The following is a 17,435-nucleotide window of genomic DNA, read 5'->3' on the forward strand; positions in this document are numbered from 1 at the left end:
CACCAGTCAATGACTCGGACTGTGCAGTACTGCAGAAATGTTTTCAAAACAAAAAACCTCTCGATGTCTATTACAAAGCTCCGATTTTCCCGGCCTCAATGAGCGACATTCACCTATTCAAAAACATGAATTCCAAATAATGACTGCATTTTTTGGTATCCGACAGATGTTGGAAGTTGGTGTGGAAACGTTCTTTTTTTTAAAAACGTCTTGAATACAGTTCGCCAAGAATTTATTGAATTTAGTTTGTTAAGAAGGGACCTCACTTCGGAGCTGTAGCCTATTGTGGAGATCACGAGTTTCCAGATGGGGCTAAGCCTACTCTATAATGAAATACTGTAATTGTTTTGCTAGCTAGTGCTCCACTTTAGCTTACATTTAATCAGTGCAGCAGGCAAACCCCTAACAAGCTCTTCATACTAAAACAGTTGTCTCTGCCCTTGCCTGTTGTAACAGTCAACACTCCTCTTGCTGCGTCTTACACCACAGTTTGAAAATGAAATAAGACACATGAACACTGTGTATACTGCTACTTTCCCCCCTAACTTGTCCTCTCTTTGTCTCCTGAATGCAATTTGTAAAATGCAGCTCCAAAGCATTTTTGGAGGCTGTCAAAATTATCGCGCTAACGGGCGGTAATTAATTTTTTTAATTAATCACGTTAAAATATTTGACGCAATTAAAGCACATGCCCCGCTCAGATTAAAATGACAGCAGTGTAATGTCCGCTTGTTACTTGTTACCTGTTTTTTGTTGTTTGGCGCCCTCTGCTGGCGCTTGGGTCCAAATGATTTTATGGGTTTAGAGAGAGCATGGTGCATGACATCAACAATGGCGAGCTACTAGTTTATTTTTTCACTGAAAATTTTACAAATTTTAATAAAACGAAAACATTAAGAGGGGTTTTAATATAAAATTTCTATAACTTATACTAACATTTATCTTTTGAGAACTAAAAGTTTTTCTATCCATGGATCGCTTTTCAGAGAATGTCACTAATGTTAATGGCATCTTGTTGATTTATTGTTATAATAAACAAATACAGCACTTATGTACCGTATGTTGAATGTATATATCCGTCTTGTTTTATCTTTTCATTCCAACAATAATTTACAGAAAAATATGGCATATTTTATAGATGGTTTGAATTGCGATTAATTACAATTAATTAATTTTTAAGCTGTAATTAACTCGATTAAAAATTTTAATCGTTTGACAGCCCTACTTTACATATATTTTGCACACTCCCTGTAATGGTTGCAGGTGGCGAGAGAGCTTTCAGTAAGCTAAAACTCATAAAGAACTATTTGAGGTCCACTATGTGTCAGGACAGGCTTTCTAGTCTTGCCACGCTGTCCATTGAAAGTCAGTTGGCTAGGACGCTAGACTTTAATGATTTGATCAGTGACTTTGATAGCAAGAAGGCTCGGTGCTGGGCTCTTGGTGAGCTGAGCAAGGGACCATGGACCATACAGTGACAGCTGTTAAATGTATGGCTACATTAGATCAATACACTTGCTACAGTATGTATATAGGTTAAAAAAATCATTCTAAAGATGATGTTATTTTAATTGTGGTTAATGTATACTGAAGTATAGTTAAGTTCAAATAAAAGGTTTATTCAAAGTCATTCATTATGGTATTTGCTTTGAGAATATATATTTCTAATAAAAATATATTTAGATTGTAAAAGATGACCTTCAGTAAATTTCTTATAGATGATATCAGTCTATTCATTTTTTTCTCTATATGCTCTATGTTTACATAAATATATTTTCATCTTAAATTAATGCAGAAAATGCAAAATATTAGTGTGTAAAGATTTACAAGAATGCAGGAAATTACATAGTTGATACTCTAAATGTGTGTGTGTGTGTGTCCCGGCACTGGTGGTGGGGCCCAAAGTGATATATTTTCATGGGCCCCAAAATCCCTGGCAGCGCCCCTGTGTGTGGGCCTGCTAGCTGGGTTACGTGCAGTATGTAGTAGTATTACTTTGCGAAGTGCCACCTGATATCTATTGAAAAAATTAATCTATACTGTGAAATTCGAAACTACCTTAGCCACACTTATGTATTTTCAACCTTCATTAAATCTATTGGTCACATATTGAGGCTTCATTCAATGGCTAAAAACGGCTCGGAAAAATCAAAACAAATAACAGAAGGGTGCCATAGGCTTATTAACCCCAGATTCACTTCCCTGGAACTCCAGACTCACCGCTGTTCCAGCGATAGTCTGGCGACTAGGGATCCAACGATACAGTTAAGTCACGGTTCGGAAAGATTATCGATATGAGGGACACGATTTTTGATTCGATTCCATACATTTAATGCTCTGAGAAAAAAATAACATTTGTATTTTTTGTTTTGATGTTTTTTTATTTCGCTAGCAAGCAAAAATAACATTGCCATCATATAAACATGCATTTTACTGCATAATATTTAAGGGCTTACTTCTTACTGATCTGAAAAAATTTGTATAAAAGTGCTGAGAACAATCTTAACTGTTTGTAAATTGAGGCGGAGCACACTGTTGATTGCTACAGCTCTCTTAGCAGCTAGATTTACTACATGAGCTATACATCCTATTTGTGGTCCGAGTCCATCTGTGTCATGTACTGAATTACCAATATTTGCAGCATTATCTACGTATAGTCACTGGTGTGGATTGATTTGGCCTGCTTAACTTCCATTCCAGTCTTGGCGGTTTATAATTCATCGATTTACAGTAGTTTATTGACTAGTGTCCCATGTTCACTCTTTGCTCACATAGGCAATGGCATGGGATCTAACGTAGCACATCTAGGTTGCTATTTGCTGATATCTAGAGTGTGTGCGCAAGTGTTGTCGGAGCGAGCATTAAAAAAGTTAACAAACGCCACAGAAGTCACGTCTGCTCATTACTGCACAACACCAGAATAAGACAATTGACTTTCATAAACAGGGCGAGTTTGAAGTACAGTGCACTTAATTTGCCACTCATTATTCATCATATCCATCCAGCTGTCTGTTGTCAAAGCACGGTTGTTCGTAGCAGCAAAGTCGGTAACAATGTTTTGGTGGACTTCGTTGTAAATATCCAGGAAGACTGTCTTTGCGAAATATGTAGGAGAGGGGATAGCGTATCAGGAAACCAAAAATGCTGCCACACAGCGGCCTTCTCAAACTTCTGTCTTTCCTCGCTAACCATGATTGTCGTGTCTGTTACCTCAGCCACAAACAAATGCAGCATGCTTCACTCCGCCCTCCACACAGTTTGGGGGAGGACAGGAGGAGGGCTGTTCACGGGGAGGAGCTCAGAGTTTTCAAGGCACAGCCCTCAGTTTTCAATGCACAAGAAAAAATTTGAAAAATACATTTTGGGAGCTTTTCATTTGCATTGAATATTTTGGCATATTGAATCGAAGAGGGCCAAGTATTTTTGCATCCTGACTGGCGACCGCTCCACAGATCAAATTTCCAGGGCGGAGCAAGCCACAGCAAATGGACAACGAATTGGACCAATCAGTGACGAGCAGACGAGACGTTGGCAAAGCAACAAGAAACTGGCGCGTCGAAATAAACATACAAGGAGAGCGGAGAACAGAGAAGTTTATCCAAAATGGCTAGCACAAGACAAACTGTTGGTTTTAGCGACTCAATGTGTTTTTGGTCTTTTAAAACTGGATTTACCACAGATTGGAACATATTCTCGGCTCTGTCGTTCGCCATCTGTGTTGTTGTGGAGAGGACTTCCGACGCGCAAGAATGACGTTGCTAGTAAAGAATATGTCATGCAAATAAACAAATCTGATTGCACGGATGATTTTCACTTCTGGCTCGAGAGGCCAATAAGGAGCTGGGTCCCAGACCCTTCTCGCGGTGTTTGAAAAATACAGGGAGAACAGTCTGGCCGTTCCAGGGAACAGATTCACTACAAAATTGTTTTGTGATTAAACATTGACTTATAAACAGTGTTGGGCACGTTACTTTAAAAAAATAATTAGTGACATTACTCACTACTTCTTCCAAAAAGTAACTGAGTTAGTAACTGAATTACTCTATAGAAAAAGTAACTAGTTCCCAGGGAAAGTAACTATTTCCGTTACTTTAAAATGAACTTGTTGTATGTCAAAGAAATTGAAATTTTCTGAGCAGTATTCGAGTCAGTGGAATAGAGAAGAACAGACAGGTAGTTAACTTGTTAGGTGCTTCAGCAGATTTGAATTGCTTACCACAGATGTCGACAAAAGCTTTGCCCCGGGACATAAATTACACATTACATGCAGGTTCTTTCCTTTAATTTTGACAAACTTGAAATACTGTCTATATCTCCACCCCGACCCTGTGCATCTGTTTTGCGTGTGTGTGTGTGTTTGCCGCACGCGCTGTTCCAGTTTGCTTGTGAAATCACCGGCTCTGATGGGCTTACCACGACACATGACTCTAATCCTCAGCCAATCACAATCACTTTCATCGCATCTCTCGAGGGGCTGCATTCAGGTAGGCTGGTTTCCCGACAATTCACGTCATCTTCAAAGCGTCTGCCGTCCTCAAGATGGAAGCAGAATTATTGCTGGCTGACAGTGGGAGATGGGAACGAGGCTAGCATCAGGTGTAGCAAACACAGAAACCTTACCAAACTTTGGAAAGCATTGTCTAATTGAATGAGCAGGGACAAACAGCTTGGAAGTACGTGCGCTATTCTCGAACCTGAACGCACCCCAAGTCTTGGATGACAAATCAACAGAGCAGAGAGTCGACTCGACACGGCTGGTAGTTTCATCAATTTATTTAGAGTAAGTAACGCACCGCTTTTGACCGTCAGTAACGGTAACGGCGTTGTAACGGCGGAAAAAGTAATTAGTTAGATTACCCCGTTACTGAAAAAATAATGCCGTTACGTAACGGCGTTATTTCCAACACTGCTTATAAATAGTTGAGTTGCAACTGTCATGGCCCTAGGGAATCTATATCTCTTTTACTGGCAATAAACAACTTCGAGGAGGATGGTAGACTTCGAAAACTTCAAATGTGCTGCCTGCTTCACGGCATATCCCTGTCCCCATTCGTTAAATTGTCATGTGATATTGTTTAGCCACAATTAGATTCATTACCTCATTGCTATTCATCCTTCGCACAGTCACTGGAAACACAAATGTAGTTCATTCCGACTCTAATTTACGACACTTGCTCAGGTCCTCATGGGAAATGTAGTCTGCCGTCAGGCCTCTTTTGTCCACTGTGTCGCCAATATCACCAAAACTGAAAGTTATTAGGTATTGCTTTAAAAAAACAACACCTTGAGGAAACCTAAGGTGGCATATTAAACACTTTTTCCTTTGCTTTTTTCACATGCACTTTTAAATTTGATCACGTCACATTAATTGCATCAAAGACATGCATTTGTAGACAAACAAGTGCTGCTTATAATGAGAGCATACATTATTAAACATTTGTACTGTCAATTACAGGCACATCATTAAATACCAATGATAATTTGTGCAACACTTCACGAAACAAAGAGCTTGTGACAGTGGGAGTGCTATTAATGGAGCAATGAGAAAGCAATGATTGGATCTGTGCAAACATAGATAAATCACCTGTGCACTTTAGTTAAATTTCCCATCTGGTGACAATGCGTTGCTCTCTAGATGAGGAGCTCCACTGTAAGCAATATGACAGTTATTTCTGATATTTTGCGGTGAGAGAGGTGATGAGTGAACAGCAATCAGTTAACACATTGACTGCCATTGACAGCACTAAAAGTCCAATCTATTTTGACTGGGAGAGGCTGGCAGTGAATGCTTGCTGGAAGTCCTCCCAGTCAAAATGGATTGGACGTTTAGTGCCATCAGTGGCAGTGAAAGATGAACATCCACAGCCGTGTCTCCCACGTTTAATGAATTGGACATCCACCGCTGTTAATGACAGGCAGTGTTTTAAGATGACCAGAAAAAAAGAGGTTGTACATTATGGGGCTTAGGATCTTGTTCGTGTAAACTCAGACTTAGAGGGATCCACGGATAGAAAGACTTGCAGTTCTTCAAAGATGAACGTTATTATGAGTTAAAATAATTTGATATTGAAACCCCTCTTGATGTTTTTGTTTTTATACAAATTGTATAATTTAACTTGTAGGTCGCCACTGTTTTTGACGTCGCAAGGTGGTGACGTCACATGGTTAAGCTGCTGGGCTTCCATAGAATGACTCTAGCGACATGAATATGTCTTCTGTTCAACCCTTTCACTTTCAACCCAAGAACATTAATGAGCATGACAGCACTGTCAATATTTCACAAAACGAGCAGCAGAACCAAAATGAACAGGAAAGACGGGAAATGACGAGACAAGAGTAGGGAAAAAAAACGGTGTTCTGCCAAAATGTGCTACACCGGTGAATTTGACACCCAAAGTACTTACGTGCGCTTTCAGCTTGTTTTGTTTGGATGCATACACACAGAACATAATCAAGATGCCTTAAGAAAATACTTAAACGTAGTAATATTTAATAAGGCTGGTTTAAATATGCTGCGTGACTAATGTGGTCAACAGATTAACGATCTGCTTTAAAGAGAATTATAATACTAAGGGGCTGTGAGATATCAATAGAACCGTTATGTGGCAAGATAACAAATACTAATAAAGTTAACAAAAAAATAAATCACATTCATGAGCAATTATCGAAAATAGATCGAAAAGTATGAACATTTCCGAAAGTATTCCGGAAACAGCCGAATGGGGCTTTGACATTACAGCCAGGAAACAAAAGGTCGAGGCTGGTGCCATCGTTGTTTATCGACGAGACAGTTGCGTTCGTGTTTTTTCAAAAAATTGCTTAAATGGTTCAAACCTGTCATGCTATGTGGTGTACAAATAGCCATTTGTCGCAAAGTAGTACCCATGAGTTCCCGAATGCGAGAAAAGAGCCGGACTACGCAGACAATAAGTAAAGTATCGTAGCCTATGAAGTTTATCCGAGGCGCGATTATTGCTAGTTGTAAACTTTACCCAAAGTTTGTCTGTGCAAAGAGGGCTAATTTTGCAGATCCAGCCTCCGGCACGGTTTTGTGTGGTGTACATTTTACACCTGAAAGCTATTCGAACTATGGACAAATGAAATCAGGTTTTGCTAAGAAATTGCTGCTGAAAGCAGATGCGGTGCCCACCATACACGCGCAGCCAACTAAATGTCCCGAGATATCAAGAAAGAGGACGATGACTGGCACTGATGAGACCACCCCACCACCCCAGGCTAAATAAAGGAGGGGAGCAGCCAAGCTTGAAATGGCCAGAGTGAGTACTCTTTTATAATAAAAAACATCACGCATTGAATATAGGACTGGACACATGTATAAATTATCGCTCGTAAAATAAATATACAACAAATCCTCTAATTCCATTCATATTTGTGTCTGTTGGCAGAGCAAAAACCTATAATAGCACAATAAATCATAATTATTCTATCCATTTCTTTATTTTGCGGTCACGGTGTATCAGCTTCACAAAAACAAATGCAAAACAAACAGTTCGGTGTTTCCCACACGATCTGTTGCCGGTGTTTCATCAGTGTGATTGCTCCCCTCCATGATTGTTTCATTAGGCTGCATTGGCTTTCGTTTGGGCTCAAATTGATAACCCAAAACACCAAAGAAAGGTTCATAACTCTCCTCGTCACCATTAGAAGAACGTTTGTTACGTCGGATTCGTCGCTGCAACTAGACACAAAATTGTCCGCCATCATCGCCGCCATTCAGTACCAAGCACTGACCTGGGTGTTTCCTAGTTGTGACGTCACGCACACAAGCTAGATGCTAGATTTCCGGGATCTCGGGCGCCGGTCGTTTTAGCTTGACAATCGATCGAAATTACTATCATTTTCTTGGTGTTGCAATGTGTGTAATTACACGAAGTGGCATGATATGAATCCAAAAGGCATGCGTTTATGGATAAATGATGGAATATTAGCATTTCCCAAGGTGTTGTAATACTCTGTAAAGCTACCACAACACAATGCTTAAAAGTATGAGAGGGAAACAAAAAAAGTATTTTAAGCCGAAGAAAAGGTAAAAAAAAAAAACACTCAATAAAAATACAAATGGTAAGTGCTCGCGGCTTTTAACCGATGAGCACATGTGTTGGACGTCACGCGGCGTAGAAGGAATTGCATTAACCAGTAGTATTCGTCGAGTTCATCATCGTCCCGAGCATCCATTGCGCGCTTAAAACATGGCACCCTCCGTAGGTCAAAATATGTACTAAATATTATAGATTTTTCAATCAATGGCAATATTTCATGTGTTTCTAATAACATATTTTGGTAAAAGAGAACATTCTGTGGCTTATTAGAGTCTACAAGTCTTTAAGTCTGAGGTTCCCTTTAAGAGGGACTATAGTTAAATAAAAAAAATAATAATAAAAAACATTGAGCCCTCCATTGCTATTTTCCATTCAAATCCAATTGTTTTTCATATTTACTGTATATTCTGAGATAGTATAAGTATGAAAAAAAAAGAAAACTCCACTATCCGGGGAAAAAAATCCCTAAAACATATCTGGCACCTATATAGAGTACACACACACCTACACAACAGCTCGCATCCCTTTTCTTTCTCTGCTGGGCGCTGTCAGTGAGCAGGTGTGCAACAATTTCTTTATTAATGGAAGGTATGAAGAAGGCCTGTGGGAGCCTGTTTGAGTGTGGGAATGTGTGTATTTGTAACAGAGAATTGTTGGAAAAATGTGTGGTTTAAGCCCTGTTGACATCATGACAAATGAGAGTGAGAGAAGTTTACATATAAAAGCTCACATAAACCATGGATTTTCCAATATATTTTAAATCTTAAATATTTTCTCAGGTTGAGTTCCATACTGGTAAAACTGTTAAATGCCTAATTATTCCAACCCTGGAAGCAACTACACGTAAACCACAAAATACTTGGAGGACTAGATGGAAATATTTGAAATTAGTATGTGCAATGTGATTTATTCAACCTGAGACAATTTGTGGTGGGTAGTTTTGCACAAACAGCGGAAGTGCTAGAATTGTCCCTGACACGAAGGTCGCCACAGAGCCAGATTTTTATATGTTTATTTATTTATCTTTTACACCAACGAAATGCAAAGAAAACTGCCTTCAGCAAAATTATACTTATAATGCACAATAAAACACAACAGGTTTTACAACCAATGGCTTGCGAGCCAGATATGGCTTTTTAGACGGCTGCATCTGGCTCGCAGACAAATATTCAATTATCAAAAGAAAAAAAAAAGTTTCGTTATGTAATAGGAAGGCCGCTGGGACCTCGGGGAAAACCTGTCTGGCATAAGGGCCATAGGGAAAGCGTTAAAAAGAGCAACTCGTAAGGGGCGCTCACATTTTTTCCGTTGGCAAGCCAGTGATCAGGCGACATTCAGGACAGGTGCGGCAGCGGAGGATGTCTGAAAAGTCTGATGATGCGTGTGGCATTCGGTTGAAATAGCTATGCATCTTTAGTGTGGTGCAGACAGAGATTAAATGCTTCAGTCTGTTGCTACACATTTCATTTTGTTTAATTTTCATTTTTTGTGCACAGCTGAAACAAGAAAAAAAATGTCCATCTCGCATTGCTGCACACAGACGGCTCATTTCTTATTGGCTCTAAAATACAAATTTTAATATAATTATATTACTACACAAATAGTGAAAAAGTTTTTGTGACAAAACATTTAACTTCTGGATTTTAGACACTACTAGCATTCACTCGTCGTCCGCATGCCAACACATCTGCAGTGATACATTAACATACTTAACGACTAACATATTTCTGAACTATATTAACACAGTACACATTACAATCATCCTAAAATTAAGTAATCCGCGAATATTCAGTCAAATTATACTCTTTTTCTCACCTGAAACAAGAAAAAAATAAAATACTAGTTTACAACGTACGTCTCGCATTCATTGCTGGAGACACTCATTTCTTATTCGCTCTAAAATGCGAACATTTATTGCCCATACACGCCAAGAAGCCAACGCTGCCCCCTGCTGGTTCAAAACCGTAAGTACAACAGTCTTTTTAGGCTGAAACGAGTGCATATTTTCCACAAACACAACAAAATAAGATGAAACATTTCAAACATAGGGTGAATCTATCTGTGGACACAACAAAATATTAAAATAACAATTTTAATATTATTTATTATATAAGCCACAGGCAGAATAACAATTTTTTTCTGGTATTTGAAATGTCAGATAGAAAAATTATTTCGTCTATTCAGCAAAGCAATTCTGAAGCTTCTGAATTGTCTTAGTGCTGGCATGTCACCGATGACAAATTGTCTTTAAACTTTCCTGCATCACCAAATTTGAGGAATAATCATTTTTTTTGTCACTGTTTTCCAGTACGCAATTCCAACTGTTGCTGCTCCAGTAGATGTATCTTTATTTTCATTTATTTTCATTTATTTTCATTATGTCTCATACCCTCTTTAACTTGCCCAAGTTGAGCACCTACTGTCTAACGAGAAGCATAATCAAGTGAGAATTAGAAAAATACAAAGTTTAAGCAATTTATTGCTTAGCTGTATTACCGAGAAGCTGTCCAAGTGATTAAACAAGAAAAGGCTCCAACTGTGTTCAAATTAATTGGGAGTACAGTCAAATGTGCTACTTTTACAAATTGGTTACAAAGGCATAAAACAAAAAGACATGCATAAGCCTTCTGAAATCACTGTGTCTATGTCAAACCTTCATTAGGAAACACTTGGCTGTACAAAAATAATATTCCGTTTGATTGACACTGTCAAAGGGTTATTATTTAACAATATATATATATATATATTTTTTTTTTTATCGTGGTTGTTGCGCTGCACTGCAAAATGTTATTTGTATGGTGCCCTTATTAGGCAAAATATTTACAGGATGTAAAAGAAGCCTTACTAATAATATACACCTCTTTTATGGTATGTAATTATCGAAAGCAAACAAGTGTGTTTTGGATCCAAGGGCAATGAGACTTGTTTATATGCAGTTCAAATTCACCCTTCATACGCTTTCTTTCATTGAGCCTCATCTCTTTTTGCCGCATTTGTCCTGCTGCTCACATGTCTGCACACTACTTTTTCAGGACCTAATCTAAAATGAACTACCCACATTTCGAGCATATACATTGAGATTGGAAGTTGGCAAGTAAGTGGTATGAAATTGTTAGTACACAATAGAAATTACAGTTAAATTGGTATCATTGCTGGATATCATTTTTAGAAATGAATAAACAGATTTGCTTAGTCAGCTGCAAGTGCAGAATGACAGACCTGCTCTTCAGATTGACTGTCTTAAATTGGATCAACTGCACATGTGTGCAATGTACATATGCTCAAATTTTTGGATGAATATAAATAAAATGTCAGATTTTTGTGTCCTTGCTCTTATGGCCTTTGGATTTTTGTATCAAAGATTTAGCATGGGATCTGCACTTTTACTTAGTCTTGCAGCATTAATCATGCATGGAATTTCTGGGCAGCATTTTTGACAGAACTTAACAGCAAAGCACACTGTGTTTCTGCTTTTATGCTGTCATGTACTGATATGATTTGAACTTGCTTGTTTGAATAAGAACCTCAAACGGATAGAAACTCCACAGATTTCCTTTTTCAAAGGACTTTACATGTTTCAGAAAATACACAAGACCACGTACTGAGTGTTAACAATTTTTGTCTCGAAAATGGGGGGGGGGGGGGGGGGGTTCCTCAACACTTCAGTCTTTATAGAGAAAAAAAAAAAATGATTACATTAGCGTTATTGCTAATGGGAATCAAAATAAAAGGTTAGAATTACTGAATCAAATGTTACAAACTGACACAATAGGCCGGAGTTATTTATTTAAAAAAGTTACACTTGTAGGAGGAATTATTTTGAATTATCCAGTACTTTTAAAAAAAAAAAATTAAAAAAAATTAAAAAATCTTGTAAAACTCATTTTGAGGTTAACAGTTTCATGGTAATGGGAAGAATGGAAATAAGAACAGGAGGATGAAGCGGAACACACTTAACCTCTGTGTAGAACGTGTGCACTCAGTTTAACTTCCTCAGGCATGACTTTAGATGGGGCTGAATTATAAAAAGCCAAATCAACCTTTTGTCAGAGAGGAACGTTGGAGAGCACAAAGATGAGGGTGCACACAGCAGTAAGTAAGGCAACTGTCCGACAAAGCTGATAAACACAGGCGTCCTTAAATTCAGTGCGCTCCTAATGTGTCACAAAGACAGTGTGCTCCTTAATGTGTCACAAAGAACAACTGAGAACAAAAACATGACAGCACATGACAGGTTATGTGACAAATATTCACATTTTAGGGTGACCACTGTTTTATGTACTATAAATCAAATGTATACAAAATATATTAAATCCATTGCACAGAAGCAAGCTATCAACTTATGCAGTACAGATAATGCTTGTTGTTATTACTCTATCCTATCAGTATTGATGTTAGTATGTAGTTCATTACCGTGTTTTTTCGGACTATAAGTCGCATCTGAGTATAAGTCGCACCAGCCAAAAAATGCGCAATGAAAAGGAAAAAGCCTATATAAGTCGCACCTGAGTATAAGTTGCATTTTTGGGGGGAAATTTATTTGGTAGAATCCAGCACCAAGAACAGACATATCATCTTTAAAGGCAATTTAAAATAAAAATACAATAGAGAACAACATGCTGAATAAGTGTGTTATGCTAACATTACATGACGCTAGAAGTTAGATCGGGCCTAAAAAAATCCAGCCTGACCTGACAGGCCCACGGGTGTTAAAGCCCGACCCGGCCAACCGATAAATTAACTTGATTTGGAGGCCAGAGCCGGAAAAAAACTTAAATTTTATGTTTTATTTGTAGGCATGAGCCCGAGGAAAAAAAAAAAAAAAAAAAAAAAAAAAAACGAAAAAAAACGAGTCCTCACGATTTGTAAGGACTCAGGAGAAGGAGGAAATGCGGGAATGCGATGCGTGGTTACGTTTTGTGTGTTCACATTTGTGACGATTCCTGCATGCATAATGATAACAAATTAAAGCCTGTCTTTTGTAACGAATTCTCCCAGTTAAACAAGACTAAGATAGATAGTCAATCAACATTTATATCTTTTATATTTGTGTGTCTGTTCTAACAGGCGGATAGTGTATTTGACATTTATTTTAATCTCCGTGTTGGCAGAAAAAAAAACACTTTCTCAATGTTTAAATAGTCTACATATTTCTATGATCATTATTAATGAATATACACAACGTAATAACACTGGAAAAGTTTGTTAAATGTATTTCTCGTATGAGACCAAAGCGCCACATTCGTCTACATTCAGCGAAGCCGACACAGGTTTCTGTATAGCATCTTCAACAATTTAAATCCTTTCCATATCTCATTCCTACCGCAGTTGTTTGCTTTTCAATTTCCCTGTCTTTAGTTTGTTTTTCACTCCTACCTGCTGCATATCGAAAAGGAAATACCAGGGTGGACTCACAGAGGGCACCAGGGCGGTAGGGGAAGATTGAAAAGAGAGCAGGGCAAGGCATTCATGTGCGTAAGCATGCACAGTGCCTTCTTTGTTTTATCCAAATTATTTATTTTATTTAACATCCATACATCGTTTTAGTATAAATATATGAATATATATTTAATAAAAAGTTAGCGAGAGAGAAGTCCGCCCCGAACCGACCGTAAATAATCACACATAAGTCGCTCCAGAGCAGGGGTCCCCTTCCGCCGGTACCGGTCCGTGGCGTATTTGCTACCGGGCCGCACAGAAATAATAATTTATTAATGACCGCATTCTTGCCGAATTAACAATGTCCTGTGCCCCTGCTTAACACACCAATATCCCTGTCTACTCTAGATATAACACTTCAGGATAGTTAGAATTTGTCATAGAAATCCATTGATTGGACTGCTAGCAGTACATCTTGTTTTGTATATATAATATATCTATGTGTGCCTGTCCTCGATAATAACGTATGGCTGGGCCGCAAGCACAGCACATTTGTTCCCGGACATAAGTACCCCCCACATGAGCGAAGATGACAGGAAAACAGACGTGGAAAGATTTTTTTATGGCGAACAGGGCACCTGACGAGCCAGAAGATGAGCCTACAACCTCGGAGACCCACGAACTATGAAGGAGTGGATTCGTGACCCGTTTGTGAATGAACCGAGCGATTTTAGCATGTCTGTGCAACAGGAGGATCAGTTTGTAGAGATCGCAGATGACGGCGACCTACCTAACGTACATTTGAGACAACAACTATACCGAGGATTAAAGTCATTCTGGAATATCCTGACATCGCTACGAGAGCACTGAAAACCTTGCTACAATTTCCAACATCGTATCTTTGTGAAGCGGGCTTCTTAATTAATGCTTAACTACACGGCGAAGTCGTTAACGGTGAGAGAGCTGTGTGCAGTTTTGTGCAGTTAACATGGCAGGACGTGTCTGAGGACAACATTTTTCTACATGTCCGTCCATGATCAAACGTAAATAATATTCCTTTTTTCAAAGGAGGCTTGTAGTGTTGACGTTTAACGTTACGCGCATTCACGGAACTGCCAAGTTGCAATTTTTGATGCATTGCAAAATTTGTCAGAACACTGGTCCGTGAAAAACAGACCCAAATACCACCGGTCCATGGTGCAAAAAAGGTTGGGGACCCCTGCTCCAGAGTATAAGATGCACCCTTTGCCAAACTATGAAAAAAAAACTGTGACTTATAGTCCGAAAAATACGGTATATTCAATTTGTGTTTGTTACTACAATAGTTATGACTACAGTTAAGTAAAAATCAAATTTGATGGTTTAACATTTCATGGATTATGCTGAAACAATTGTTCGTATGAAACAAATATAACTGAAACTGCTTGACTCTTCTGCTCACTATCCAACAGGCTGGTTGAATATCGTGAAAACTTTGAGATGATTGAATCTTGTGAGCACTAGCTTAAAAACTGACAGAATGACGGATGAAGGACTGTTTCGCCACAGATTTTAATTATGGAGCTCCTGTCTGTGTCAGCTGCTCAGTGAGGGTGGCTCTCTGCTCCTCATAGTCAGTTAGAGAGGTGGTGGTAACAGAGCTAAAGTGAAAGACTTTGCTTTAGTCAACAATGTGATGATGTTTCAGTTTTGTGGCTAAAAGTCTCTCAGGTGTTAAGATTTAAATAAGATATACAGTATTTCCGGCAGATTTTATTTGTTTTGTTTTAAGAAATTTCTGGAAGTTTGTTTCAGCTGTCACAAATCAAGTGCTGGATTGGTATAGAGTCAGACGCTCTCTGCTACGGCCTCAGTATGGAGTATTTTTCTTTCGCCAAATGAATATGTGTGCATGTGCGTGAATGCATGCGATGCACTGCGTTCTCGTATGCGTGTTCAGGAGGATCAGGTTAAGTGCTGTGTGATACTGTATGTGAAAACAGATGTGTGTTAATGGCAGGCAACAACCAAATATCCTACTCTGAGCACAAACCAACGCACAGTTCTTTAGCAGTTAAGGGAAATCTGAATGCATATTCAAGTGCATTAAAGGTAATTTATTTTGTAAGATTTATCTATTCCCCAAAAACATGGGAATATTTCAGATCTTCAAAAAAAAAAACCTATAATTTGTTGTCTCATGTATTTTGCAACGTAATACATAAAACCAATATACTGCAATGTTTCGCATCAGCAGTGGTTCATTTTTTGTCTGTGGTGCAGAATATGTAAGTAGCTAGTACTTTGTCCATTGCTTAATGCTTCTCTTATTTCACTGTGAAATAACAAGTCCAAGTAGAGAAACCCCATGACACATAACTAGGAGAAACGTATTGGTACACTTGCAGTGATAAAAAAGCTCACCTACTTTAGTGCCCTATAATGATGATTGAGAAACTTCGATAAAAAGTTCCTGACTGACTAAAGGTTTGCAAAAACAGGTTAATTTGGCGCAGTTCATTTTCCACGATGCATGGAAGATATGCAAATAGATTCATTTAATAAGTACAATATGATTTGACGAAGTTGAGGCAAAATGTGATTTTTGCTGTGGTATGGAACAAGCAGTCTAAGTTAAAAGCAGATGATTTTTTTAAGCAAGGTTGAATTTGAATCATGTAGAAATATGCAGTTGCAAGGGATAATATTATATACCAAGTCATACTTTACTCCTACCCACACATTTCCACACAGCTGTGGTCCTCCACACAGATATACACGTATACATGACTGGGGAAAAAAATAACCCACCCACTCATGCATAAGCACGTGAAGCAATAGTGAATGAAGTATTATCGGATTCTACTTTTGTAATGGCCTACAGCTACACGGTCCAAGAGCGCATGTTTTTCAAAGAAATGTCAGCAGTGCATTTGTATCTTTTCAAAGTGTGCCTGTCCCAAGTCCAACAGGCCAACGGCAAATGTCAATCTAAGGGTGTTTAATGCCTTCGAAACCTAACTAATGAATTCTTAATGGTGAACATAATGGCTCACGCAAACACAGCACATCCACCTTGAAACACACAAACACATGAGTATGTCTTAAATGTTGAGTACTACACGAAACCCATACCTGTCAACCCGAGGCCATTGGCAATCTTACAAATGGTGAAGTATGCCCTTACAAATTGGTGACTAATCTTACGTTATATAAACCGTGCAATATGAAACAAAAATAAAACTCAATTTTTAAAATAATAGGAATTTATTGGTAATATTGTCACGTATAACCTGGTGCAATCAAAGAACAATCAATATCTGCAGTTACATTATGATTACTAAAATTTAACAGTGACTTTCTTTATAATTGTATGTAGCACTTTTGGCCATTTTTATCACGTCTTTTAAAGGCTGGCACTTGGGACATGGCACTTCAGCTCGCAATTCAGTTTGACTTGAAGGTAGTTCGTTAGTGTGTCCGATTATAAATAAAAAAGGTCGAATGAAAAAAATTAACTTACCGATGCAATCTTTGAGTCAGGGAACATTTGTTTTGCTAATTCTGAGAAGTGATCAGCAATAGTTGCCGGCAAATTGTGTTCGGCAACAACTTTGCAAAATTAAATCTCCGCTTTCGTCACACCATAGATTTTCATTCTGCAGACTGCATCTTGAGGACCAGTGTTGGTAATCTTACTTTAAAACATTAATTAATTACAGTTACAAATTACTTCTCCCAAAAAGTAACTAAGTTAGTAACTCTGTAAATGTAGTGGACCAACATAAACACGAGGACACTGGTGTTTCAACTCAGGTTAACATTCAATTTAATAACGTCACAAAAAATCCAATATAACAAAATATTTTGGGCCCAACATAAAGGAGGCCAACATAAAAAATGCTTCAACCAAAACTGACCTGCAGACCCATCACAGGGCTGCTTAAATAAGGACAGACCACTAACGACCACCAGATGCCAGACCATGAACAGCTGTGGTCGTAACCTCTAATTAGA

General features: G+C 38.4%; 1 protein-coding gene and 1 pseudogene across 3 annotated transcripts in view; both read left to right on the plus strand.

Moving 5' to 3' along the window:
• The window catches only part of il1rapl2 (interleukin 1 receptor accessory protein-like 2), a 409,390-nt gene that overhangs the window by 231,064 nt on the left and 160,891 nt on the right, over positions 1 to 17,435 (plus strand). The gene's annotated exons all lie outside the window — the stretch shown is intronic.
• Positions 6,923 to 7,094, plus strand: LOC130925809 (uncharacterized; annotated as a pseudogene).

Source organism: Corythoichthys intestinalis, chromosome 11 (genome assembly GCF_030265065.1).
Source record: "Corythoichthys intestinalis isolate RoL2023-P3 chromosome 11, ASM3026506v1, whole genome shotgun sequence".
NCBI lineage: Eukaryota > Metazoa > Chordata > Actinopteri > Syngnathiformes > Syngnathidae > Corythoichthys > Corythoichthys intestinalis.